Source organism: Falco peregrinus, unplaced genomic scaffold (genome assembly GCF_023634155.1).
Source record: "Falco peregrinus isolate bFalPer1 unplaced genomic scaffold, bFalPer1.pri scaffold_58, whole genome shotgun sequence".
Lineage (NCBI taxonomy): Eukaryota > Metazoa > Chordata > Aves > Falconiformes > Falconidae > Falco > Falco peregrinus.
This window is the reverse complement of record NW_026599622.1, coordinates 467,593-493,914: the sequence shown is the minus strand read 5'-3', so window position 1 is coordinate 493,914 and position 26,322 is coordinate 467,593. Positions and strand designations below refer to the sequence as shown.

At 43.8% G+C, this 26,322-nt stretch overlaps 1 pseudogene; it reads left to right on the top strand.

The window, feature by feature from the left end:
- The window catches only part of LOC129783605 (ankyrin repeat domain-containing protein 26-like), a 57,157-nt pseudogene that overhangs the window by 13,383 nt on the left and 17,452 nt on the right, over positions 1 to 26,322 (top strand).

Genomic DNA, 26,322 nt, shown 5'->3' with positions numbered 1-26,322 from the left:
GGTGAGTGTACTTGCAGGGACTAATTAACGCAGTAAGTCTAGGGTTCTTAACAGTTACTTCCCTTGTGCACACTTGCAAGTAAGCATCCAGAAGCTGCGATCTTAAATATAACTGAATTTTACTGAAGTACTACAAATATTAAACCCAGATTTTTTAGAACTGCTATGCATGTAACCATAGTTTTGGGCACAATTTTCAGAAGGGTGCCTGCACGGTATTTTGGGGGGTGAAATACTCACTGAATTGCATACGTGAGGAGTGTTTTTGTACTTAGAAGTACAGGATGGAGCCAGCACCTGACCATTATCAAAAGGACAGCCTGATGACATTTAGTGTTCAAGATTTGATGTGAACAAAAGATTTGTTGTTGTCGTTAGTGGTTTTTTTTTAAAAAATAATTGTTTTTTGGCTTCTTTATTTACAGAAGCTGCAGAAGCCAAACTTGACATTCTTAATGAATGTTTCCCAGCAGTTCAGGAAAAACAGTAAGCTATTTGGAAAAGATTGCATAGTATGCTAATATATAAAAGTAGATTTGCTAAGTCGTTTTTTAAACATTTCTTTTCCTATGGTAAATGAGAAAAGTAGTGTTTTGAAAACACAGCACGTAGTCACTTCAGAAAACATAAGTCATGTTGTTAAAATGAAGCTATTAATCCCCTCCTAAGCCTTTGGCCCTGGCCAAGTCCTTCCTCCATCCTGCCCATCCTTGACTTGGTTCCTTTTCCAGACACTCCCAGATTACTCCATTAATCTGGTAACATGCCTGTTGCCATTTCCATAACTCCTTTTGTTGTTTTGACATAACTGCCATGTCTCCAAAGACGGTGAATAATGAAGTATCTTGCAAGTCGGTACCAAAGCAAACTGTCTTTCAAAATCTAAATAATTTGCAAGATAAACGAGAAAGTTGGAACAAGAAAAGCATGATTCGGGTGAAGTTTCACAGAAATGATGACTCTGAGATGACAAACTGGAAAAAAGAGACACCTCAGCTTCTCTCAGATAGTTGTGGTCTTAAGGAGAAAAAGTCAAGCTTCAGTAATGGCTTTGAAAGTGATAATAGTTCTTTGTCAGCAGGAAAAAAACCAATGCTTGAAAGTCAAAGACCAAACTCTGTCTTTCTTGAACATGTGGATGATGAAGATACAGAAGAAGAGCAATGTGAAGTAGATAATAAAGTGTGTGAAGCGCTGAAACAAGGAAGTGAACACTTGTGCTTGAATAGGCATGAAGAAAACGTAAGAGCAGCATTTCACTCGAGCACCAAAGTAAGTTATATAAGGATGATTCAATCACAAAGGTATTTTCTAAGGGTAATAAAGGTAAGAACCAAAAGGTAAACTGGATTTCTGTTAATACTTCACGTATATCCATCTTTTGATCTTCCTTTTTTTATATTAGAAAATGCCTTTACTCCTAGCCAAAGCAGTTTCTTAGGTATAAGAACAGTGTTGGGCAGTATTTTCAATATTTTTTTTTAATTGGTTGCAGTGGTTTTGCAGGAAAACAAATAGGCAGTATAATTTTTCTGAAATAAATTCAGTTTTTCTCAGCTGTATGTACAGGTTTTTATCTGTCAAGATTTATTGCCATTTAGTAAAATACCTGGTGTGATGGCTGAAAGTGAGGAACCAAAAAGTTTGAGTAAGATTGAGAGCAGGAAGTTAGTGATTTTCCTGGAGCAAAGTAGAGGAAAAGGAGCGTGTTCCAAAACAATGTAACTGAAATGAAAGCTAGAGTTAGGCTGACATGAAGAATTGCTTCTCAGGAGCTTTGCAGAGCCAGGGCTAATGACTTAGGGCTAATGTCATTGCTGTCTCCTCAGAGATTCCCATGGAAAAACTGAAGGTGTTGTAAAACAAAGCTCGACAAAGTTTCCCTGTTGTCTTACACAGGAAAAGCATTTTTAAAGTTGTCGATGGGTGGCTAAGAAGGTGCTTGTTTCTGCTATTTCCAGCTGTTTGGTCAATCTCTTCTAGGAAAAATCACCTGAACGGGAAGAAGAGGAGAAGGAGCAGGAAAAGGAAAACACTGGTGAAGAGCTACGAACTGCCGTTGTTGAGGGTGTGAAAAATTCTATTTGTAATGATAGCCATCAAGTCCACAGTGCTTCCAAAGACGACACTGGTGAGAGAAGTGAGTTAGTAAATACTGATCCCAGTTCTTCCTCTATAAATATTAATGCACAGTAAATGAACTGAAATGGTGCTTGACTTCTGAAACAGTAAGTCTTTCCCTTGCCTGTGAACCCTAGTGGGCATTGGCAAGGAGGAAAGTAGCTTTTGTTCCTTTTCGTTCGTTCCTGAAGAACAAATTGTGGCCTTGGATTCCAAACGATGCTAAATGGAGCAGGTGTCATTCTTGGTTTTGTTGCTGTGTTCTCCCTGAAGCGATCAGAACAAAACGCACGGTTGAAAAAGAGGAGGATTAGAGAGTCTTGGTGTGACAGTAGTATTCCCCTTTCTGGCCCGTGCTGTCAGACTGAAAAGTTGTGATTGCTCTTGGCTGAAGCCTGGGAAAGATTTGAGTCAATCTGAGAGAAAGCTGTTCTGTTCCAGTGCCTCACCTTGTCCAGTTTTAAAACGTAGAAAGTCTCTCCAGTGCCACGCTTGTGTGTGCTCGAAAGCATTGCCCCGTCAGTCAGGGCTGAGCACTCCGGTACTCACCTCGGGTCTTGGAGCAGGAGGAGAAGGCACACTTTGCATTGTCTGTCTCCAGAGAGTAGAGTGGTGTGGTAGATGTTACCAGAGCGTGTGTAGCTGCTGATCAAATGCTACAGAGCGGGCCTGGCAGAACCTGCTGTATTCCAGGTGTTGTGCCTATACGTGCTCTTCTGTCGGTGCATTTTACCATAAGCCTGCATGTGGCACAGTGTAAGTAGTCCTAGCTGAGGCTGGAACCAGCAGTTCCCCTCTGCTAGGACGGGTGCCCTCACTGGTCTCTAGCTCCTTTCCCGTTTTTGTGTGCGTGTCTCCACGAGAGCGAATCCTGAATCAGTTTTACCTAACGGACTAGCTTAAAACAGAGAAATGAAGATAGTTTAATCTGGCCAGGAACCTACTGAGACTGAGCCTTGCGTGTGCCTAGTAGAGAAGAGATTGGGATGTTGGCCCCTGAGATAGAGACAAGTTGTGTGTTTGGGGTGAGATTTTGGGCTGTGAGCCTCTCCTCTTTTTAAATGGCAATGCTTAGGTGTCTACCTTCTGGGAAGGTGCAGGGTAAAAACTGCTAGGCAAGGAAGATCTTTTCTGGTAGCGCTACAAAAGGAGCATTGTTTCTTGCTGATCTTAGCGTGAAGATGTGTCGGGTGGTGTTTCTATGGTACTTCTTGTACAGTGGATAGTGGTAGTCAGTGGAAAATTCTGGAGCTGTAGACTGGAGAGCAGGTGACCTAGAACACTATGCCACAGGGCTGCAGCGTGCTGGAGCCTCTTCCTGAGCGTGACACAAACCCGTGTTCAGTGCTGCTTGTAGCTGTGTCAGCTGTTGTGCATAGCCATCTCCTGCTGGAGAGGAGGCAAGAGAGGTGGCGATCCAAAGGAAATACCGTGGTATGTTGTGTGCTGGGTGTGAAGAAACCCTCGAATTCAACACTCGCTCCTTAGTTTGTCCTCAGCAACAGAACCGCTGTGCACCTTTTGGGCGCAGGGGTGATGGGGAAAAGCAGAGTGAAATAGAAGGGCTCAGTGTCTCCCCTCTTCCTGCATTTGTAGGTGCCCTGACTGCAGTGGGAGCAGAGGAAGAGGAAGATGCTGAATCTCCCTGGGATTCTGAGGTATTCCCTGTGAAGGACACCGGGGTTCCCAGTGGGGCGGGGGTGGGGAGCGAGATCCAGAAGCACTCGGAGCTTGGGCCCTGCCGCGGCTGAGGCTTATTTCCCCTTCTCCTGGTTCTGCTGTATGTTTGTAACTGGGGGCCCTTGAAGTACTTGTGCTGTGTGCTAGCTGCTCAGCGAGGCTTGGGGTGAAGGTAGGTCGAGCTAATGATTTGGGTCTCGTGGCAACTGGCCCTTGCAGTTGGGTTTCTAGTACAGTATTGCGGCAGTGAAGTTTCTTGCTGCTTAAAATAGCCTGAGCTTCTCAGCGGGGCTGGCGGGATTGTTGCTTTTTCACCACACAACTCTGTTCCGCTGACGTGTTCAGTGGTTGCCCTTAGGGTCTGCAGCCTAGACGATGAGCTGCTTTGGGAAAGAGCCTTTCTACCTTTTTGGCCCTTTTTGAGAGTAATGTTCAACAGAGATACCGCACGTGCTGGCTGTGTTGGCCCTTTTAGTTCTTCCTGTCTGTGGTAATGGGTTAGAAGAAAGCGAGCAGAGTCTGTAGCTTACGCCCTCTGACTTTTCTTGTGAGGAAGAAGGAACTCTTCCCCACCCGCTTCTTAAAGATACAAGGCTCAAATGCTGCTGGGTTGTTTTGGGGTTTGTTTTTTTTTTGTAGAGCCTTGGTTTCTGTAAGCTTTGTCTTGCTTGTCTTTGTTCAGCCCTTGCAACCGGGAGTAGCAATGTGTTCGCTCCCCACTGCAGGACGTGTGCCTGGGGAACATCAGCACAAATTTGAGTGTCGGGTACGAGTTCAGTCGAAAGTTGGGCCCCCCCCAGACCTGCGGTTACGGGTTCGCAACCCACAGCTCGAGTTACCGTGTTAATTCTCTCTTGCGGCTGTGCAGTTTGCCAGCGTGACAGACTAGTTTAGATGAGTTGTGAGGTTTTTGCCCAAGATCTGAAAACACACAAGTCTGCTGTGATTTTCCAATATACTGTGTCTTGACGTGCCCTTTCCAAGGGGCTGATCAAAGGCTTTTGTGATTCCATGCTGTGCAAGTTGGCTTAGCAGGAACATTTTGCGTAGAAATGAGTTGAGAAATTGTACCGATGCTCACGCCCGTGTGTTATGCTCTACAGGCGGATTCTGAAAGTCCGGAAGAAGGATCACCTGGTGTGTTGCTTCCAGCTGCAGACAGACACGGAGCACGCTCGCGGATTGTTTCAGGGGAGCGCCACACCGGTAACTTCGTGGTGGACTAAATGTTTGTCTGTAAACACGTATAGGCTGAAGTGAGCTTTTATCGATGTCTGCCTTAGGAATGCGCTTACGGTGTGGGTGCGCGCTATAGCAGTGAAGTGCTTAGTATTTGTTAATGAACACCAGCTCTCACGGCGCTTGCTGGCAAGTTGTAAGGGAAGTTACCTTGTTTGCGTTGCGTGTGTCCTTTGGATGTGTTTGTATCTCCTTGGGTTCGGGTTCTTGTGGCATAGTGCTGAAAGTGTATGTGGTTTAGGGCTGACCTGTCTGAACACCTGAACGTTCTTGGATGATAACGTAGCAGGAGAAAGCTATGATGTGGCCAAGCACTTTCCCCCCGTCTTAATTTTTGATACCTTGCTGTTATGCTTTGCCTAGGAGCTAAAATGTGACTGAAAGTTCAGGGTTTGTTGTGAAGGGCTTCTGCCTGTAGTTTGTGCCGCTGTCTCTTGAGCATCTGGAGTGTAGAGTGGCAGGGAAGTTTTGCTCTTTGGCGTAGAACTCTCATCTGAAGGATTTCTCCTTTACTAAACGGTCAGTCCTGCTTGTAGTGTAAGTATGATAGAATAGCTGAAGAAGCGTATCCAGTTTTAGTTTAGTAAGCTGGAAGCAAAACTTTAAAAGCTCCTGGGAGCTTGTAAATCCCCTTGCTGAGTAGTTGTCATGCTTTGTATGATTCTACTAAGAGAAGTTTAAAGTCAGCGTAAAAAGGAGGTAAAAGGTGATTACGCTAATCTTTCTAAGGTTTTTCTGTACTGCTAGACCACCAAGTTTACTGAAATCAAATGCTGTTTGCTTTTTAACCGCTTTTGTAAACATGAAAATTTTGCTGTGGAGCCCTTCTTAGTAACATTTCGTGCACTTCTTTCATGAGAGGACTCAAACTGTAAGATGACTAAAGCAGAGGACTTGAGAAATATAGGTGGGCCAGTAGATTGTGTGGGTTTGTAAATGATTTCCATGTTGGACAAAAAATTTTTAAAAAAATACATATTTGGAACTGTGCTATAAATGCAGATTACAACCAATTGTAAGGTGTTGGTTTTTTTCCTTTCCACACAAGCTAGACCCGAACAACCTGATAAGAACTAGTTTGCTTCTACCTCATTGAATGATGTGTATGAGGTGTCTGTGTCCGCACCCACGTTTCCTCTGTCCCATCAATGGAAAGGAAAATACTCCTCAACATTAAACACTTGTAGGATAATCGCAGTCGTAGTGCTGCTGGCCTGTTTTATGGTAATTCGTTACAGCAGACCAGCTTTGGCTTTTGAAATAATCTTTGTAGAAGGCAGGATTCAGCTCCTCAAAATAAGTATTTTGATCTTGTTGTTGTGTTAACAAGCATGTCCTTCCTGCTTCCTATGGATTGTCCTAGTTCTGTGAGTAGTATTTCTTAAATCCAAGGCGCACGATGGGAAGCGTGCGTTGTCCATTTCTTGTATACCGATACAAATGCTGGATGTTGAAGTGGATTGAATGTTAAGTATCGCAGTCTCGATGGAATAAAGCTTGCGAGTAATACTTAGTTGTAGAAACTGCTGATGTTGAATGGAGTGAAAGGTACCTTCAATTAAATGAAGTAACACTTCCCAAAACATTTTTTTACCTCCAGGCATTTTGGAGAACCCCGACAATTCCCAGGTAAGTATTTGTTTGTGTCAGACCGACTACTTGTCCTGCTCGTTAAATATTATGTAGTTACTTTAAGTTTGATTTTATTTTTTTTTTTTTTTATTTATTTTTTTTTTTTGTCGTCATTGGGTTGTCTTTCATAGCTGAAGACCCCTGCATCTGTTTTGGAAATGAATGAAACCTCTCCTAAAAAAATGCAGCAGAAATCAGGTAATGTTCACGGCATGTAGTTCTGGGTTTAGCTTCGTAATCTTTCTAGACGGGAGTATTTAATAAAGCATCTGATTGATTTGTTTTGCGGATCTGTTGGAGGAATTTGGTTTAGGACACGCAGAAGATGTTGAAGGTGTTCATAACAATCTCTTCGTAGTGTTCTTTTATGAACAGAGCCATTGTACTTGCAATTTTCTTTCTAATACGAAATTAATGGCTCTAGCAAGGCATCCCGGGAGCAGGTGGTGTGCTGAAATATACCTCGGTGTATGCGTTTGCTCCCTCCTCTAGCCTGCTGTTCAGCACTGTCCATACCCTTCCATGATGTACGCTTCCTACACCGTACTTGCTGTCATCTCCCCTTTTCAGGCAGTCCTGAAAGTCTGCTTTTCTTTCAGGGGCTCAACCCCCCCCCCCCCCCCCCCCCCGTTCCTGATTGTCTTGGTCCTTTGAGCATGTGCTGTGGCTGATTCCAGGCTAGGGGGCTGTAGGCTAGGCTGTCCAGGAGCTGCAGGTGAGCCACAAAGGGGAATTCTTGGGCTCGTGCCGTAGCTGTAGTTTGCAGGAATTATTACTTGCCTGGCTTTATCTCTACCTGTCTGGCAGTCGTTTTGAAACATGTACAAACACGTTCCTCTGAGGCTTCCCTCTCTTGTTTCATGGAAAATGACCGGCAGGCTCAGAGGCAGGGGAGGGAGGTGAGGAAGAGAGGCAAGATGGGAGGAAATGAGTGTCAGCGTGTTGTCAGGAATTCTTTTTTCTTTGGAAACAAGGCTAAAGTTGAGGCGGCTAGCTGGTCGGCTATGTATTGGGGAGAGGGTATGTAACCTTAATGGGGTTTTTTTGTTTCTTTGTTCTGAGGTTTATTGATTTGTATAGTTGATAATTTGTGTTGTATTTTGTATTAATCACGCTTGTTAATCGGATGAGAAACAATTTGCCATTCAGGTTTTAGAGTTTCTACAGTTGGCTATTGACAATATAAACCAGAGAGAGGTGAACAGATATGCAGAAAAGTAAGCGGACTTGGAACTATTTGTATTCTCTACTTAGAAGTTACAAGTTCTTTGGCATCTGTGCTTTAGGCGAAGAAAAAACCAGTATTGTTGTTCTTTTGACAATAATAGAGATGAAACTTCTCTCTAGGAGATGTATCTTCCTCCTTCTCCTCTCGCTCTTCTCCCTCTCCTGTATTTGCAATGGGTAAGCGACAGGTCCTCTCTTGCCCTTTATTTTGCAGTGACGGTGTTCTGGTAAGGCACACAAATACTTGTTAGAGGTTGTTCAGTTAAAACTTGAGTTTTGGTTATGCGTGTATTCCACAGTAATGTGAAGCGTAGCCCCACAACGGACAGGTATGTTACGATATTCCCGACACAGAAAAGTTGCCTTTTCGTGGCTCATTTCATGTCGGCTGTTCTTCCTGCGTGGCTTCATTCAGCTGCGTCATGCTGGTTTTTAGCCGTATGTTACCTTGAAGGTCAGGTGCCAAGAAGTAGGTGTAGATGTAAAAATTTCTTTCTTTCAAACATTTTATGTTTGGATTTGGGTTTAAGGAATTTAGGTTGCTTCGGCAAAGCATCGTGATTCCTGCAGCACAAATATTTCTGACTCTAAAAGGGTTGAAATGCCATCCTTGACAACTTGATTTCATAAATCTGGAGAACAGGTACAGTATCTTTCACAATTAAATGTTCAGTGAGGGCTGGAATTTCCCATTCTATTTACTTTGTTACTGTCGCATAGTAATACATTCTTAAAATCTATTTTTGAGGCAAAGTAGTGGTGTTCTCGTGTTTTCTGTATAGAAGAGTAGCTGCTGTCCACTGCAATCTGCAAAAAGTCATTATGTAAGACAGTTTATGAGGAGGGAAGCCTCAGAATAGAGTGGAGAGGTGAGGACTAATTGGAAAGAACTCAGATGACCAGAAGTCATTTTTCAACGCTAGCTAGAAGAGCAGACAGAGTAAAAGGTGGGGGATTCGCATCTTTTTGTGTGCGCTGCACTGCAGGCATCCGTTAATAAAAATGCATGGTAGCAATAGATGACAGGCAACAATACTGGAATCTGGTTTACCCTGTGAATTTTTTATATACGTTTTTTTGAATGGTGGTCTCTTCAGAAGCCTTGGAGTAGGGTTCTGCCAGTGTTTTAACTAAGAATTTCTCCCTGTGCTAAAAGTGAAGAACTCTTGACAGCGAGGAGTCATCCTCTTTCACAATGTTGACAGAAGCCAATAGAAGCCAGTGTTGGCAGAAAATAGACTCGTGAATTACTGCTCCAAGGAAAGAAGAAATTTTACTTGCAACAGCTAATGGGAGAAGTCCTTATCTTTTTAGTTGATGTTTTTGAGTTATTTTTCCAGTGGTTGGAGAAAATAATTACGGACTGGAGTTACTGACACGATGAGAACTGGAATTTTGCAGGTAGAAGAACACTGTAGCCTTTCATCTTTCCTGCTTCTTCCTTGTTCTGTACCCATCATACAGAAATGTCAAGATTGATTAAACCCTATGGAAAAGGGTTCTTAGGGGCTCCAACGTTGTTAAAATCTTACCTAAAAAGGGAGACTTCAGGCTCAGATAGCTGCTGCTGAAAACTTTCCCGTTGACCGTGATGGGCAAGGCTGAAGAGGAGTTAAGGCTTGCTTTTCATTCTAGCAGCATGGCGCCTGATTTTGAAGTGACTGCACTCTGAAACAGAATCCGAAAGACGAAGACACCTACGTACTCTGAACAGAGAATGTGACTTGCATCCTTAGAAGGCCCGTACAAAAGAAAACCCTGGGTGCTCGCAGGTCTGCTTTTATCCAGCTTTCAGGCCGATACAGTTGACCAGAAAAGCTGGTCATTCAGCCTGTGCTGTGCACAGGGGAGGTGTCACAGCTCTCCTGCATCCACAAAATATCTAAGTCTATCTTCTAAGCAAAATTGTGGTGCCCATGTTACATGATGGGAGTGATGGCGCATATCAAGTTGTATGGTAGGAAGCTGCCTGCATTTTTCTGTTTGTGACCTGAGTGAACACTGGTGAAGTGACAGAAGAAGTCTGGTAAGCGTACCTTCATGGAAGCAGAGTAGGAGCAGCCCCGTCTGTCTGACCGACTGACCACCCGCTGCTGTACTTGGGTGGAGAGGCTTCTAGGAGTAGCACATAGACAATGAAAGTTTGTGAAAGGAGTCACCTACAGGAGAAAATGCCAAAAGCGAGGTTGGCCCTGTGATTCATCAATAGTAGACCCTTTTGTATTTTTATGATCTTCTGGATTTTCTTCCTGTCTTGCTCGCTTTTCTTGTGCGAAGAATGTTGCGTCCCTCTCTAGCAGCAAAGCTTTGTGCATAGCCATCTCCTGCTGGAGAGGAGGCAAGAGAGGTGGCGATCCAAAGGAAATACCGTGGTATGTTGTGTGCTGGGTGTGAAGAAACCCTCGAATTCAACACTCGCTCCTTAGTTTGTCCTCAGCAACAGAACCGCTGTGCACCTTTTGGGCGCAGGGGTGATGGGGAAAAGCAGAGTGAAATAGAAGGGCTCAGTGTCTCCCCTCTTCCTGCATTTGTAGGTGCCCTGACTGCAGTGGGAGCAGAGGAAGAGGAAGATGCTGAATCTCCCTGGGATTCTGAGGTATTCCCTGTGAAGGACACCGGGGTTCCCAGTGGGGCGGGGGTGGGGAGCGAGATCCAGAAGCACTCGGAGCTTGGGCCCTGCCGCGGCTGAGGCTTATTTCCCCTTCTCCTGGTTCTGCTGTATGTTTGTAACTGGGGGCCCTTGAAATACTTGTGCTGTGTGCTAGCTGCTCAGCGAGGCTTGGGGTGAAGGTAGGTCGAGCTAATGATTTGGGTCTCGTGGCAACTGGCCCTTGCAGTTGGGTTTCTAGTACAGTATTGCGGCAGTGAAGTTTCTTGCTGCTTAAAATAGCCTGAGCTTCTCAGCGGGGCTGGCGGGATTGTTGCTTTTTCACCACACAACTCTGTTCCGCTGACGTGTTCAGTGGTTGCCCTTAGGGTCTGCAGCCTAGACGATGAGCTGCTTTGGGAAAGAGCCTTTCTACCTTTTTGGCCCTTTTTGAGAGTAATGTTCAACAGAGATACCGCACGTGCTGGCTGTGTTGGCCCTTTTAGTTCTTCCTGTCTGTGGTAATGGGTTAGAAGAAAGCGAGCAGAGTCTGTAGCTTACGCCCTCTGACTTTTCTTGTGAGGAAGAAGGAACTCTTCCCCACCCGCTTCTTAAAGATACAAGGCTCAAATGCTGCTGGGTTGTTTTGGGGTTTTTTTTTTTGTAGAGCCTTGGTTTCTGTAAGCTTTGTCTTGCTTGTCTTTGTTCAGCCCGTGCAACCGGGAGTAGCAATGTGTTCGCTCCCCACTGCAGGACGTGTGCCTGGGGAACATCAGCACAAATTTGAGTGTCGGGTACGAGTTCAGTCGAAAGTTGGGCCCCCCCCAGACCTGCGGTTACGGGTTCGCAACCCACAGCTCGAGTTACCGTGTTAATTCTCTCTTGCGGCTGTGCAGTTTGCCAGCGTGACAGACTAGTTTAGATGAGTTGTGAGGTTTTTGCCCAAGATCTGAAAACACACAAGTCTGCTGTGATTTTCCAATAGACTGTGTCTTGACGTGCCCTTTCCAAGGGGCTGATCAAAGGCTTTTGTGATTCCATGCTGTGCAAGTTGGCTTAGCAGGAACATTTTGCGTAGAAATGAGTTGAGAATTTGTACCGCTGCTCACGCCCGTGTGTTATGCTCTACAGACGGATTCTGAAAGTCCGGAAGAAGGATCACCTGGTGTGTTGCTTCCAGCTGCAGACAGACACGGAGCACGCTCGCGGATTGTTTCAGGGGAGCGCCACACCGGTAACTTCGTGGTGGACTAAATGTTTGTCTGTAAACACGTATAGGCTGAAGTGAGCTTTTATCGATGTCTGCCTTAGGAATGCGCTTACGGTGTGGGTGCGCGCTATAGCAGTGAAGTGCTTAGTATTTGTTAATGAACACCAGCTCTCACGGCGCTTGCTGGCAAGTTGTAAGGGAAGTTACCTTGTTTGCGTTGCGTGTGTCCTTTGGATGTGTTTGTATCTCCTTGGGTTCGGGTTCTTGTGGCATAGTGCTGAAAGTGTATGTGGTTTAGGGCTGACCTGTCTGAACACCTGAACGTTCTTGGATGATAACGTAGCAGGAGAAAGCTATGATGTGGCCAAGCACTTTCCCCCCGTCTTAATTTTTGATACCTTGCTGTTATGCTTTGCCTAGGAGCTAAAATGTGACTGAAAGTTCAGGGTTTGTTGTGAAGGGCTTCTGCCTGTAGTTTGTGCCGCTGTCTCTTGAGCATCTGGAGTGTAGAATGGCAGGGAAGTTTTGCTGTTGGCGTAGAACTCTCATCTGAAGGATTTCTCCTTTACTAAATGGTCAGTCCTGCATGTAGTTTTTTTCTTATTTTGTGTTAAGATTGTTGTCACAAGTAGGGTGATTCAAGATGCACTTTAGGTGTAAGTAAGTAATATGAAGTCATGCTGTTTATAAAAATGTGTGGTTTTTCACTGCAGGTGAGAACTCAGGATCTACCTTTCATATGTCATCATCAGGTGAAAAAGAAGACATGAAGGATGGCATTGAATATTATGGTGTGCAGGTATGTAAACCCAAATATTTTGGATTGCAGTCTGATTCAGTAGGCTGTATTATACACTAAGGTAAAGAAAACTTACCAGTCAGTGAATAATGCTTATGGGACGTCCTGTAGGTGAAGGCTGCGTTACAGTCTGAAGGAAAGCTGGATACAGTCTTCTTATGGTGGGGTAAAATCCTTGTCACTATGTCGGATGCTTGCTGTTACACTGATTTTTTTTCAGTTGGTTTGCTTAAATTTTGAGGGGTGTTTTTCCTCTTGTGCACTGCTGAGAAACAGTGCGGGCAAATGCGGGTTTTATTGCCTGCGCAAAATGCACGTTCAAGTGAAGAGGGAGATTTGTCTGTAATAGGCTGATCTGTTTGATGAAACATGCCGGTCTTCCTCTTTGTAAGGCAAGGATCAAAGAGAGCGCCTTGAAATGTGGTGACCTTTCTGAGGCTTCCCCAGCCTCTGCAAAATACGCTCTTGTTTGGCCACGCGAAGTGTTTGAAAAGGGTTTCTCAGAGGGTATCCTAGAGGGGAATAAGGCAGGCGTCCTGCTTGTGTTGGGCGTGCGGGGCAGGGCTGCGCAGCGGGGTCTGGCGTCCTCTGGAACACCCGAAGGGACAGCGTAGCTAATGATTTCCACCCCACAGCCGGGCATCACGAGAGAGGGACGTGCCTCATTCTAGCAGGCAAAGCGCAGGACTTAAGGCTGTTGCAAGGCGGTAGTAGTTGGCCAGTGAGCTTGGGAAGGGGGAGGGTGAGACAGGTGGTGTCTGGCTGAGGTGCTCCTTCCCTCTTGTGAGCGGAGGGGTCTTTGCCGCGGGGGAGCAGGGCCTGGCTGACGAGAGGAGCGCGAGGAGCGTGAGGGTCTCAGCCCGCTGGGACACCAGGGCTGCAGGCCCTGTTCAGAAGGCACCACGAGCCGAGGAGGCGTGTGGGCAGGACTGTGACACGGGGCAGAAGCAGTCGGAGCTGTTGAGAAACAGAGCGTGGGGACAGGGGCTTGAGGGGGCTGGGTAGGGTTAAGGCATGGTGCGGTTTTCCTGCAAGCTTGGGTTCCTGATTTCTGGGGTGAGGGCAGGAGCAGGCAGGTTTCCCTAATAAATCCTTTCCTTTGCACCTTGGAGTGGAATTTATTATTTCTGAAGCTTGGGTGAAGAAATAATCCTCCCTTAGCCAGTTCTCTGTGTGGTGAACGGTAAAAAGCTTGTCATGTTCATTCCCCTTGGGTTAGCTTAGGTGGCCGGGGACTGTGCGATGCCAGACGGTAGAGCGCGATGGCGGGAGGAGGGTGGGTGAGGAAAATGTTGGCAGTTTAATGAAAAATGGTATTAAAGCAATAAACCGTGAAAAATAAACATGCTCTGTGACAAATGCCGGCAGTTACAGAAAGCAAGCAGGCTAAAAGGTAAAAGCAACCCTAATGCCTAGGCAAACCTAACCCAAGAAACTGCTGTCTCTGAGTCCTTCTCTTGTTAAGAAGATGGTGTGCAGCGAACCTTTCATTTAGTGTCCCTTGATTTTTGTAGTGAAAATGGCTTTCAAAATGCCTTATTTCTATTATAGGATGAGTTTGCAACAGAAATTGTAGATTAACTGTAATATTATTTCTTGATAATCTTTCTGTCTGTACCTGTTTACTTAAGGATAAATATATTTTAGAAACTACCAACTTGACAGAAAAAACGAGCACATGAAAATCACACTGATAAGGCAGAAATTTTACATCAGAAATTTCACAGCAGAAAATGAGGAATTGCACAGTGCTGACAAGCAGTTAAGTCCAAAACCTTGGGAAGAAAGATATGCAAGAACGTGAGTTGAAAATGAGAAAAGGGAATTGAAAACAAATTGTAAAAATGTTACAGCAGAGCTAAAGCAGCTGCCTGGTGCAATTCATGAAACTGGGAAAACTCCTTCCCTTGTGGAAGAAATGTCAGAAGATGGCTTCAGTGCTGAGCTGAAGAGTTCTCATGTTGTTTTGTCTCATGCAACAGAATCAAGTAACAACTTAGAAAGTAAAGGTGAATTTGGAGATACTAAACTTATGCTAGGTGGAAAAGTACCCAAAATGGAAACTGTAATCCGAGTCTTGGTGTCCTTTCTGATCAAGATAACTGAAATGCAAACATGGAAGATACCTGGAGTACAGATGAAGAAGATTGCACAACCAATATCAGTGATACAAAGATGCCTCTAGCAAAAGGAGAGAGAGAAAAAAATGCCTTCTATGGAAACGGAAGAGAATGAAAATGGAAGTAGTAGAAATGCAGTGGGAGGTCCTGAATACTCCCCGAGATACAGCTTTAAAACAAGTCTTTTGGATGACATTTCTAATATTATTCCTAAAATAAGACAGTTCCTACACGTGGTGAAAATGCACTTCTTGTAACAGAGAGGGAACTTGGAAAAGACTCTGGATTTAGTGATGATGTTCCCAGGGACTGCTTTATCGACAACAAAATAGGAGAAACAGGAATGGAAAGTCTTTTTGCAAGTGCTCAGCAATCATGTGTCATGCTGAAAAGGAATCTTGATGAAGAACTAAACCAAGATACGGGAAGATTTAAGGGTAAGGTAGGAATGCTGCAAATAGTATTCCTGGCTTTGGAGAAAGAGAAGGTACAGCTGCCAGAAGAGGTGGTTCACCTGCTACTCTTTAATCTCGCTCCGGATCAACGGTGCTGCTCACTTTAGCTATTCGTCACGAAGGGGAGATGGTTCCTACAAACTTGGGGTTTGTTCTAATGGAAATAGGTGACTGGTGAATAAAGAGGGCAGTGGAGAGTTGTCTTTTCCCCCATTTTTGGAAAACAGAATGCATTATTGTTCCAGTTTAACAATAGGTGGCACTTGGTTCCAGTGCAAGTAGTTATCTCTTCATTGCCATAAAAAGAAATCCATACAATTATATCAGTTCTGATTCTGAATCAAAGAATGAAAATAGCTTCTAAACAGGGTCTTGACTACTAATTCATGTGCTGTGCTATCTGCGTGGTGTGTCTTCATTGCCTTTCACTAAAACTCCTCTTTCCTGTGAAACCAGTTGTGTTTGTGGGTTTGGGATCTTTTTTTCTTTCCTCTCCTTGTTCGCAGATCCACTTGATTTTTTTCTGGTGGTGTTACAACGAACATTGTGCAGTCCTCCTAACACTTTGTCCATCAGTAATGTTTTCACTTTTTTGTTGTTCCTGTTTTAAGAGACACTATTGTTTTCTTTCTAAGGGCTGTATTTTTGTTATGTCTTGCATGATGAGTGAATTCAAAGTACTTTCAATGGCATAATACACTTTGTAGTGTAATTTTGTGAAAATGCTTCTCTATGAATTAAAAAAAATCATTTTATATTATTTCAGGGGTAAACCCTGAATTAATCAATCTTGGATGTGGTGTTTCTGTCTTCTAGAAATACGTGAAGCTTAACTTTGTTTTTATAGGTTAAGAAGGAAAAAAGCAAACAAAGATGTTCAAAAGTGCAGGCGGTGGCAAAACAGGAATGTGTGGATAAATTAAATAACATCACTAATCAGCAAATGAAACAAAAGATTACTGTAAGGAAGAATGACTGTTTGAAAATGGAGAGTGAAAACACAATAGAAGAAAAAGACAAAAGGAGTTTTTCGTCTGGGGAGAGCTCAAAATTGATTAAAGTGCCAATGAAAGGGTAAGCTAAGGAGATAATCTCTAGCTCTTATATGTAGTGCTATGTAAGTGTCTTAGGTTTTCTGATACTGTGGTAGTTGAAGTAGTTTCCTCAGTGGTGAAAGCCATAGTGAGTAGTCCACTGCTTCTCAAAAAATGAAGAAAAATTCTTTTTTGACAAAATGAAGCGCACGATGGAGGTTCAAATTTATTGCCTGCTCTAAAAAAAGAAAAGGGGAAACCAAAAGAAAACCCCCACCTAAATTCCTGTGATTTCCATGTCAACACTGAGGTAAAATGCATCTTCAAAACCAGAACTGAAGACTGGAAAAAGCAGTTATTTTTGTAGGAAAAGGCCACCTAGAAAAGAAAAGTAGGAACTTGGGGTTTGCTACTGCTCCCTTTTCTAGGTGATTTTAGTGATCTCCGTGCAGTTGGTGTTTTCCTTTTCATTAAGTTGATATGCCCTTTGTCAGGAGAGGGGAAAAGATGATATTACCAAACCAATCTCAAAAGTCTAAAGAAGGCACACGTATTTTTATGCAGACCTAAGCAGGAGCTTTTTCTGTCTGTCCTTCAAAGGAATCTCTGCTCTAGGTGCTTTCTGTACCGTGGCTATTGGATATAGTCCAGCTTAACCTGGATCTAGCTCAGATTCCACGTGTCCCCCTCACTCCTAGGGGAAGGGTTTTAAATACTTGGGCATATTCCACGATCTTTACAGTCAAGTCTGTGATTTTATCATAGATATTTTTTGTCTCGGTTGTTTCTGGACATCATCTTAAGTATGTCTGTTTCACAGAAATATTTTTTATAAACCTATTCACTTGGTGATTTTTTTTCTTTCTTTCTGTGTAATGCAGTAAAATTGCCCTGAATGCCAAAGGTGCAAAGAAAAGTAAAAGACAGCCTTCAAAGCAGAAGGCTCATCAGCAGATGAGCTCTTCCAGTGGCAATCATGGTCAAGTACCGGATGAGAGCACTTCCAGTGAAACATCTGAGGATGAAGGAAGGTATGCATATAAGGAATGTTGAAAATAAAACTTACTTAATGATAAAAATTGGCCTGAGAGCTAGAGGCTAGTTTGGGTTTTTGTTGTGTGTTTAGGTTTTTTGTAAACCTGACGCCTATGAAGATTCTTGTTCTTTCATGTGACCACCTGATGTTCTTTCTTGTTCTTTCTTGTTCTTTCCTGTGACTACCTGATGCGCTTTGTGTTGACAAACACTTCACTTTTGTTTAGAGTGCTTTTGAACATGCTGGCCAAGTCAACAATGAGGTCACGTGCACAAATTCTGATTAATTACATGAGTGTGTGCACAGGCATAGAAGTATTTCATGTGTTTAAAAAGGGTGAGGTATCTCAGTTTTTTTCACTGCAGGTACTCAGGATTTTTTGCCCTGCTCCCCGCTCCACCTTTTCTCTTGCAGCTGTTCCCTCCTGACTTCTTGCCCACCCTGAACTTACTTGTGTGGGTTGTGGCAAAGTGCGAAAGAGAAGTTGTTGACGCTGTTCAGCCCTAGCTAAAAATCTGGTGTGTTAGCAACACTGTTTTGGTCAGAAATCTAACGCACAGCCCTGTGTGGGCTGCTGTGAAGAAAACAAACTGCATCCCAGCCAGACGCAGGACACCAGAGAATCCAAAATTACAGTTCTTTGACCTGTAGGAGAAGGATTCTCATTACTGAAGGGAGCTGAACCCCTGGTATTAAACAGGGAATGCACGTAACCGTATAGCTCCATGTCTGTAGCTGTAAGATTTCTGTCACTTTGCGTGAAGTTTAGGGAACAGTTATTTCAACTATTTGCTTAATATCTTGCGGAAAAATTAGCCTTGCAGTAGACATTAATAGCACACAATAATTGTTTCAGTCTTGAACTATATCTAGCAAAGTTACTATGCCAGATTTTAGTTTAATTCAGTTCTGCAGTTAAGTTTTCAAAGCTACGGTAGGTATTATTCATAATGCAAAGTAAGCATTTCAGTACTGAAATATATTTCTGTTTTCTAGACCTGCAGCAACAACCAGGAGTGAAAGGAACGAGGTACTGTAAAACTAGTTTCTTGGTAAACAGTCTCTATCAGCTTTTAATCACTTCGATGGGAGCAGTGTTTATGTAGTGATCAACCAGATGTACAAATTGCTGCTGGTACGCAGCTTTATTGTATTTGAGACAAATCTGTGGGCTGTGAGGGAGAGAATGAATCATTCCTGCATTTGTAATGGTCTGTAATACTAGACAGTGGAATTACAGAAAGTACTGTATTTTTTGTAGGTCAGCATACCAATGGAAGTAACTGATGGCCCTGGTTTAACTCACTCATCTGACCCAACTTCAGAGGATGTCCGGTTAGAAGCTTCAGCCTACAAGGAGACTATGCTGCTGTTGGAAGAGCTTAGCGTGGTTCATACGGGTATGTTTTCAAGTCTCTGTCTTCAGCTGTTACAAGTTCCCCTTAAAACATGATTTCTTTGTAGGCACTCCTAAGTATTTTAATTTCATATTTTGATATAGTATCTCTGTGTGACTAGAGATCCCCCTCAAAAGCTGTGAAACTGTCACCTAACCTGAGATGTTGCCTGCATTACCAGCCGATGTGCCTTACGTTATCATTGGTTCTCTGTCTAGTCAGAGCTGGAGAAGCAGTTTCTTGCAAAGTACAGTTCAGCTCCTTCTAATGCGGTCATCAAAAGTCAGCAAGAGCTTTTTCTTCTTTATATCCCCTTGATGTGGTTTAAGCCCAGCCACACCTAAACACCTAAGCACCACACAGCCACTCACTTGTTCCACCCCAGTGGGGTGGGGGAGAGCATCGGAAAGGGAAAAGTGAGAAAACTCATGGGTCGGCATGAAAACAGTTTAATAGCAAAAGCCACGCACGCACGCAAAGCAAAGCAAGGAATTCATCCAGCACGTCCCATGGGCAGGCGGGTGTTCAGCCATCTCCAGGACAGCAGGGCTCCGTCACGCATAACAAATACTTGGGAAGACAAAGTGCCATCACTCTGGATGTCCCTCCCTTCCTTCGTCCTCCCCCAGCTTTATATGCTGAGCATGATGCCGCGTGGCATGGCACATCCCTTGGGTCAGCTGGGGTCAGCTGTCCCAGCCGTGTCCCGGCCCGGCTCCTTGCGTACCCCCAGCCTGCTCGCTGGTGGGGTGGGGTGAGGAGCAGGAAAGGCCTTGGCTCTGTGTGGGCGCTGCTGGGCCATAAGGAACACATCCCCGTGCTACCAACCCTGTTTGCGGCACAACTGTAAAACATGGCCCCGTACCAGCGACTGCGAAGAAAATTAACACTATCCCAGCCACAACCAGCACCCCCCTCAACAGCTAATGACAAAGAGTACAGCAAAATAATGGCTTTGCTTAAAAATAGTAAGTACATATATGTAACAAATTTCAACTGTCATAAGATGCTTGCGTATATGCACAAGGCATTATATAAACATAAGCATCACTTACTAGGGCTCTTAAACTATGCTAAAATTTCATTAGGCAAGTGTTAACCTTGGCCGAAGGCCAAACTCCCCCCCCAGTGCTGCCACTGCCCCTCCTTGACAAAACGGGGCGAAAAAGCTGGTGGGTCAGTGTGAAGGCAGGGCTGTCACTTCCCAGTGACTGTCACTGGCAAAACAGACTCCACCGATTAAAATACATTTGGATAGTGAGAAACAAAGACCCCAAACCTGAGAAGGACACGTCGGCACCCCCCCTGCTCAAGCTCTGCTGCGCTCCTTCCCTGCCACCTCCCCAGGCAGCGCGGGGAGGCTGCGGTCGGCAGTCGGGACGTAGCAGTTTCTCTGCTGCTCCTTCCTCGTCCCTTTTCCCTGCTCCAGTGTGAGTCCTCCCCCAGGCTGCAGTCCTTTGGGGAAAATCTCCTCCAGCCTGGGCCCTCCATGGGTCGCAGGTCCTTCGGGAAGGATCCGCCTGCTCTGGCGCGGGGTCCTCCGCAGCACTGCGCTGTGGGTATCTGCTCCAGCATGGTTCTCTCCGGGGCTGCAGGGGAATCTCTGCTCTGGCACCTGGAGCAGCACCTCTCCCTCCTCCTTCGCTGACCTGGGTGTTCGTTTGCGGGGCTGGTTTTCACATGCTTTTCCCCTTCTCTGCCCGTGTGGTGGTTTCGCCCTTTCCTACATTTGTTTTTCCTGAGGAGCTGCCAGCACGGCTGAGAGGCTCAGCTGTGCCCTGCGGTGGGTCCATCGAAACCGTCCATGTCCAGCACGGGGCGACCCCTGGCTTCTTCTCACAGGGACCTTCCCACTAACCTGCCACCTGCACCTAATACAGCAAAGCATTGAACAGCTTATACATTGGGCAGTATTTGTGCAGCTTTGTGTCTTTTCTGTCTCAAAACAGGTTCTGCTACTTTGTTGAAAATGCAAAACATACTTCTTGAATATGAACAGAGAATAGAACGTCAGAAAAATCGGTATAAAGCGCTCTCAAGAGAAGTAAGGAAATTGGAAGATGAAAGGGAGGAGTCACAGTTCAGAGCGGAGAAGACTCAAGATTTGAAATCCGTGTCGGCTCACCAAGAAGCGGAATGGAAAAGGGGTATCCAAAGCCTTAGGTATGTAAATTGTGGTCTGATAATGTATTATCTTGTCAGTGGTTTTGTTCCGAAAGACACCGATGGTGCAGGCAACAGGATGAGAAGTTCCCAGTCTTTTGGGTTTGGGTTTTTTGAATCCCGTGGGCCAGTTATGCTATGAAGTACATAATGTGAGAGGGGAAAAACGTCCGGATACCAGCTCCATGTACAGTCTTCTGGATGTTGTTCTAACTTTGTTTTCTAGCAAGAAAAGAGCAAGAGAGTGTGTACGGGGAAATCAGATTTATAAGAGAGATTTGCGAGGTGGTTGGGTGTGGGTTTTTTTTTCATTTTGTCCTCGCAGCTTCAGTTGGCCTATAATACTAGGATTTCTGGTAACTCCACCCAGTGCAAGTCAAAGCAGAGCTTAGAGCATTTGTTTGCTTACCTGTTTGTTTGTTGGAAAGGTCAAGTTTGGGATTGCCCCTTTCCCCACACTCCTGAGCTAGACCCGGAGGTGTGAGGTTTCTCATCGCTGTTGACATCACGTCCGACAGGGGTGGCCAGCAGGCACCGTAGGCAGTTGAGCAAGGACAACTGCAGAGCCCTGGCCTGGGAGGGGAGATCTCCTCGTGGTGATCCCCGGTGGGATGGCGTGGCTGGGGAGCTGGCCCAGCAGGGCCAGGCGGCCCAGGCAGAGAGCGAGCTCAGCAGGAGCCACCGTGAGCTGGCAGCTGGGGCGGCCCGCAGCGGCCTGGGCTGTCTGGGGGGCAGCAGTGCCAGGGCACTGGGGGCAGGGAGTGCCCACCCCTCCTCAGGGCTTGCTGAGCTGTGTCTCGAGCCCGGGGTCCGGTTTTTGGCCGCCCAGCCCAGGAGATCTTGCCCAGCCCGTGTGAGGTCGGCAGAGAGATGCCGGGCTGGCGCGGGGGCAGGAGCACCAGCCCTGTGAGGGGAGGCTGCGGGAGCTGGGCCTGGGGGAGTTGGGCCTCCCAGCGCGGGGGAGGGGAGTACGAGGAAGACGAGGCCGGTCCCAGCTTGGCCTGGGTTTGACTTCAGCAGGTGTTCAAAATCCTCAAGCATCTGTCAAGTATAAAGAAGTAGTATTTTCATTCTAAGTGAATTCTCCAAGCAGCGTTAAATTTATACTTTAAAAGTTACACTTTTTGCGAAATTACCCTAGAAATTACCTGTAAAGCTTTTTCCTTGCAATATACGCCATTCAAATACAAATGTTTCTGTCAGTCTTTCAAGTAATTTTAGTGGTGGTTGATTCTTGTTTTGCAGAATTTCTAAAGCAGGCTTTCAATTGGCAGTTCTTCCCTTACGCTGACACTTGATTTTTTTTTTTTTTTTTTCTTGTTGACTGTTGCGAGTATATGGGAAAAAATAGTCAAAATAATGATCAAACACAAAGCTGCTTGCTTGTTTGGGTACCGTGGGCACACCATGGACCGTTTTTTACCATGTCAGTGCTTATTGCTGATTGTTTCAGTTGGTAAAGAAGCTGACCTTCCATAAGGCTTTCCTTGTAAGTCAGCTTCAAAATGAAATTGCTGTAGTTTCTCCCAGAGGTAGATCCGACTGGGGTTTAAAACTGTTTTTAATCGTATTCAGCTTAAACCCCATGCATTTCTGAATCTGGTTTTGAACACTGACATCCTTCTGGAGTAAACGGAAGCTGCTTGTCCTGCCTGTGGTCAGCAGTTGTTTTAGACTTACAGAAGGCTTGCTGAAAAATTGTTGGGTCTGCCATAGGTAAGTGGCGTGCTGATTCACCAGTATTGCTTCTGGTCACTGAATCCGTAATGTGTAGGCACTGCTCAGTATACTAAGAAAATGTATACTAACCATAGTAAAAGTTTACGATGCTTTGATCTGATGAGACAACAAACTCCTTTTTCAGCAAAATGGCTGTAATATGAAGATGGATTTTTTAAATTTTATTATAGAAGTGTGCACACTGGTGTGTGTTTCCCTATACAAATTTAAAAATAACTGATAAATCACTCAACGTTTTTTTTCTGTATCTTGTACAACTGATACCATGCACAATGGCATGAAGTTAGAATTCTTTAAAAAGTTGAAAAGTACAGTAAAAATACGAACTCTGAAAACGTTTAACATTTTTTCTGGTTTGAGTTGTCTCTGCAAGTTCATCATGTGGAATATCTACTTTTATATCAGTGCTTTTGTTTCTCAAATACTCCGTTAAATCCCAGATCTTCTTTGAAACAAGAAGAAGAAAAGAGGCTCAGAGTAGAAGTGCTGTGTGAGAAAAGGAGAGAAGACCTCCGAAGGAAAGAAGATCAATGTTGTAAAGAGATGGAGGAGAAACAGAAACTTGAGTTACAGTCTAGGAATTTAGAAATGGAGTTAAGAACACTGAGAAGGCTCTTGAAACAGGTCTATTAAATAATGAATTAAACTCTTTGTCTTATTTTCTGCTTCTTTTCAATTGTATTCCAGTATGCCTAGAGAAGGAGGCGCTTTGTTCACGGAAGAGGCGTTGGATAACAGTTGTCAAATTTTGAGAACAGTAGAGTACAGTTGGTTCACAATTGGGTGGTTGTTTTTTTTTTTTTTTTGCTTTGCAGTTTATTATTCCTTTTTTCCTTTTTCAAAATTTAGGTTTCATTTGTATTTCAGGCAAAGCCTGACCTTTTTTTGAATTACTACAAAACATCCTGTATTTCGCCTTCTTAAATTTTCATAAGAAAATTTAAATTTATTTATTTATAGGTGGATTATCATAACGGTGGGGAATCAAAAATGTTTTCAAGTATGCAAGGGAGAATGGGAAGATGTATTGCTAGCTCTGTTTTTTCTTAAGATGCAAGCAGTTTTATTGTATTACTGTAGGTTGAAGAGGAACGTGATGAAACACAGAGACAGCGCTCTCAGGAAAAGAGGGCCAGAGCCCTTCAAGAAGGAATTTTGAACAACCACCTTGGGAGACAAAAGGAACTAGAAGAAGAGACAAGAAGATCTATAGGAAAAAATTCAGAGGTAAGCAGATTTTTTTTCTAATAAATTACATTTCACCATGTTTGTTTTAAAGTCATAATAAATCTTACATAACTTTTTCTGTTTCCTGATGTTTATTTACTGTTTACCAGTGTAACTTATCTGGGTAAATACCTTTCTTGTTTTCTCTTATGTCTAAAAGTTCTGGAAAGCAGCATCGCTCCTGTATGTACCTGAATTACTTGTGCAAGTCGGAAGCTAATAGAAGACACTATTTACACCGTTTCTTAACCTATCTGTTATTTTCCATTTCATAGACATTTTGTCATCGCTTTTTAGGCTTTCTAGCAGTGAAACACCTAGCTACCTATGGCAAGGTTGACCAGGAAGAAAGTTGTTTGACAGTGTTTGTGTTTCCATTGCTTTTATTTTTTAATTAGTTATTCCCTTATTGAACTTACTTCAAGTATGCCTTTCTTTGCCACCTCCACATAACTAAAATTTTATGATCGACTCTCAGCAATGAATTCAACTCTCTGTAAGAGTTAGAGTAACTGGAGGAGAAAAAGCAATCATAAACACTGTATTAAAAAAGATCTTGAAAAGAGTTTACTGAATTTCCTAAAGAATGTGCAGTGCCTTGAAGCCTTTTTGTTCTTGGCTGTGCTGCCCAATAAATGTAGGGTGAATGTGTTTAAGTGGGAAAAAGTTATACATACAATAAAGAGGAAATATACAGGACTATTGCATTCCGGGGGTGATTGAGTCTTATAGCTAACTTCCAGTAATACAAAAGGATAAGTGTTCAGAAGACATTTGAGAAGGAAAATACCCTTTCTGGCCTTGTTTTTACCAGATCTGTAGCACAACTAATTCAACCTTAAAGGCAGTATTATAAAGGCATGCACATACAAGAAAGCGCTGTCATTTTAAAAGCTTTGGTTGCTGGTTTAAGGGGGGAAAAAAACGTAACTGTATATTTGGGATGTTCATTTAGGTTTTAAGGCTATGTTGCACTTCCGTTGGGTACGTACGTTGTACATGTGCATGGGTTCACAGAGTAGCTTATTGCCTGAAACTTCATCTTTGAAGTCATGCTTCGGTACTAGAAATGTTAAAATGCAGTTTATTGCTGCAGGTTTTTTGTAGATTCATTTCCCAATTGGCTCTTTATTCATTTTCCCTGTCATTCAGGAATCCCGCACTGATAGAGAACAGGACCTGTTGTACAAGAATCAGTTACTACAAGATGAGATTGCTATGCTAAGGCTAGAACTCACTCAAGTAAGACTTAGGCACCAGGAGGAACAAGGAAAATATTTAAAGGAAAATGAGACCTTGAAAGAAAAAAATGAAGCTCTCAAAAAGGAACTTAAACTGCACAAGGAAGCATTAAGACAAATGTTTTTTCAGTTCAACGCGGAGCTGGACTTAGTAAAGAGAGAATCTGCAGTGCTGACTTCCAAACTTGAGCAGACAAACAAAAGCAAAGACAGACTAGAGACAGAAATTGAGTCATTGCGTTCCTCCCTGAACGCTGCAGTTCAAGAACTTGAACTTCATTTGTCATCAAAAAGCAATGCTGAACGAAGATTTCCCAGAGAACGTGATGAATGCCTTTGCTTGCAAGTCGAGCTCCATCGTGACCTCTCTGACGTGCAAGAAACCAACAAGAGCTTGTCTCTGCAGCTGTGTAAAGCTAAAAGCAAAGCTAACAGGCTAGAAAATGAGCTTCACCAGTTGAAGCAAATGCTCGGAGAAAAAGCTTTGCTTTTAGAAATGACAAAAAAGAATTAAGTCAAGGCCAGTGTCGGGCAAAGGAATGTGATCAGGCTCGACAACTTGAGAAAGATCCAGTAAGCAAACTTGTAATAAAACAGGAGTCCCTGCAGGAGCGATTGGCCCAGCTCCAGAGTGAAAACCTTTTTACTCCATCAGCAATGGGAAGAGATGCAGAACAAGAGGATCATGAAAGAAAAAATAGCGGATTATGGGCAGGAGCGTTTTAAAGACATTTTCAACAAACTTAGAGCTGATACAGAAAAGCAAGTTTATCTAATAGAAGAGCGAAACAAGGATTTAAATGCCAAGCGTACTGATTTAAGGGAACAAGTCTTTAAATACGAGACTGACGTAGTAGAAAGACAGGTAAAGTATATGCGTAGAAAGAACAATTTAAAGTTTGTCCGTTCTTGAAATTAGTTTGTTCCTCCAATGTATCCGGTGTAAGTTACATGCATGGGACCAAAGAATACTCATTTGTTCTGGTTTGTTATGTTTCCCTCGGAATTGCGGAAAGTTTTGGCAACGGGGATATTAGTCCTCAGATCTAAGCAGAGAACAGAAAAAAGGTACCCAAGTCTAAGCTTTGATCAAGAAAGGTGATTCTTCTCTAGAACTTTTTTCCATCTATTTTCCTTAGTCCATGTTATGCCCTATAGAATAGTCTAAAGTATTTGATGGTTTTGATGTAAGTATTGCACTGATGACATGAATGAGAGTGGTATAAAAGGAGGAACCATCCAATACACGAGGGCTGAGAAATGAAGATGCAGAGAAGTGAAGTGGTTGGGGACAGATTTATATGAAGCTTCTATAGAGGGGAAAAAAGAGGTTCTCTGTAAGCTGCTATCAAGATTGAAGAGTATTAGTAATGTCCAGCTGTTGATTTCTGTATGTGTTTTGAGGGTTCTGAGG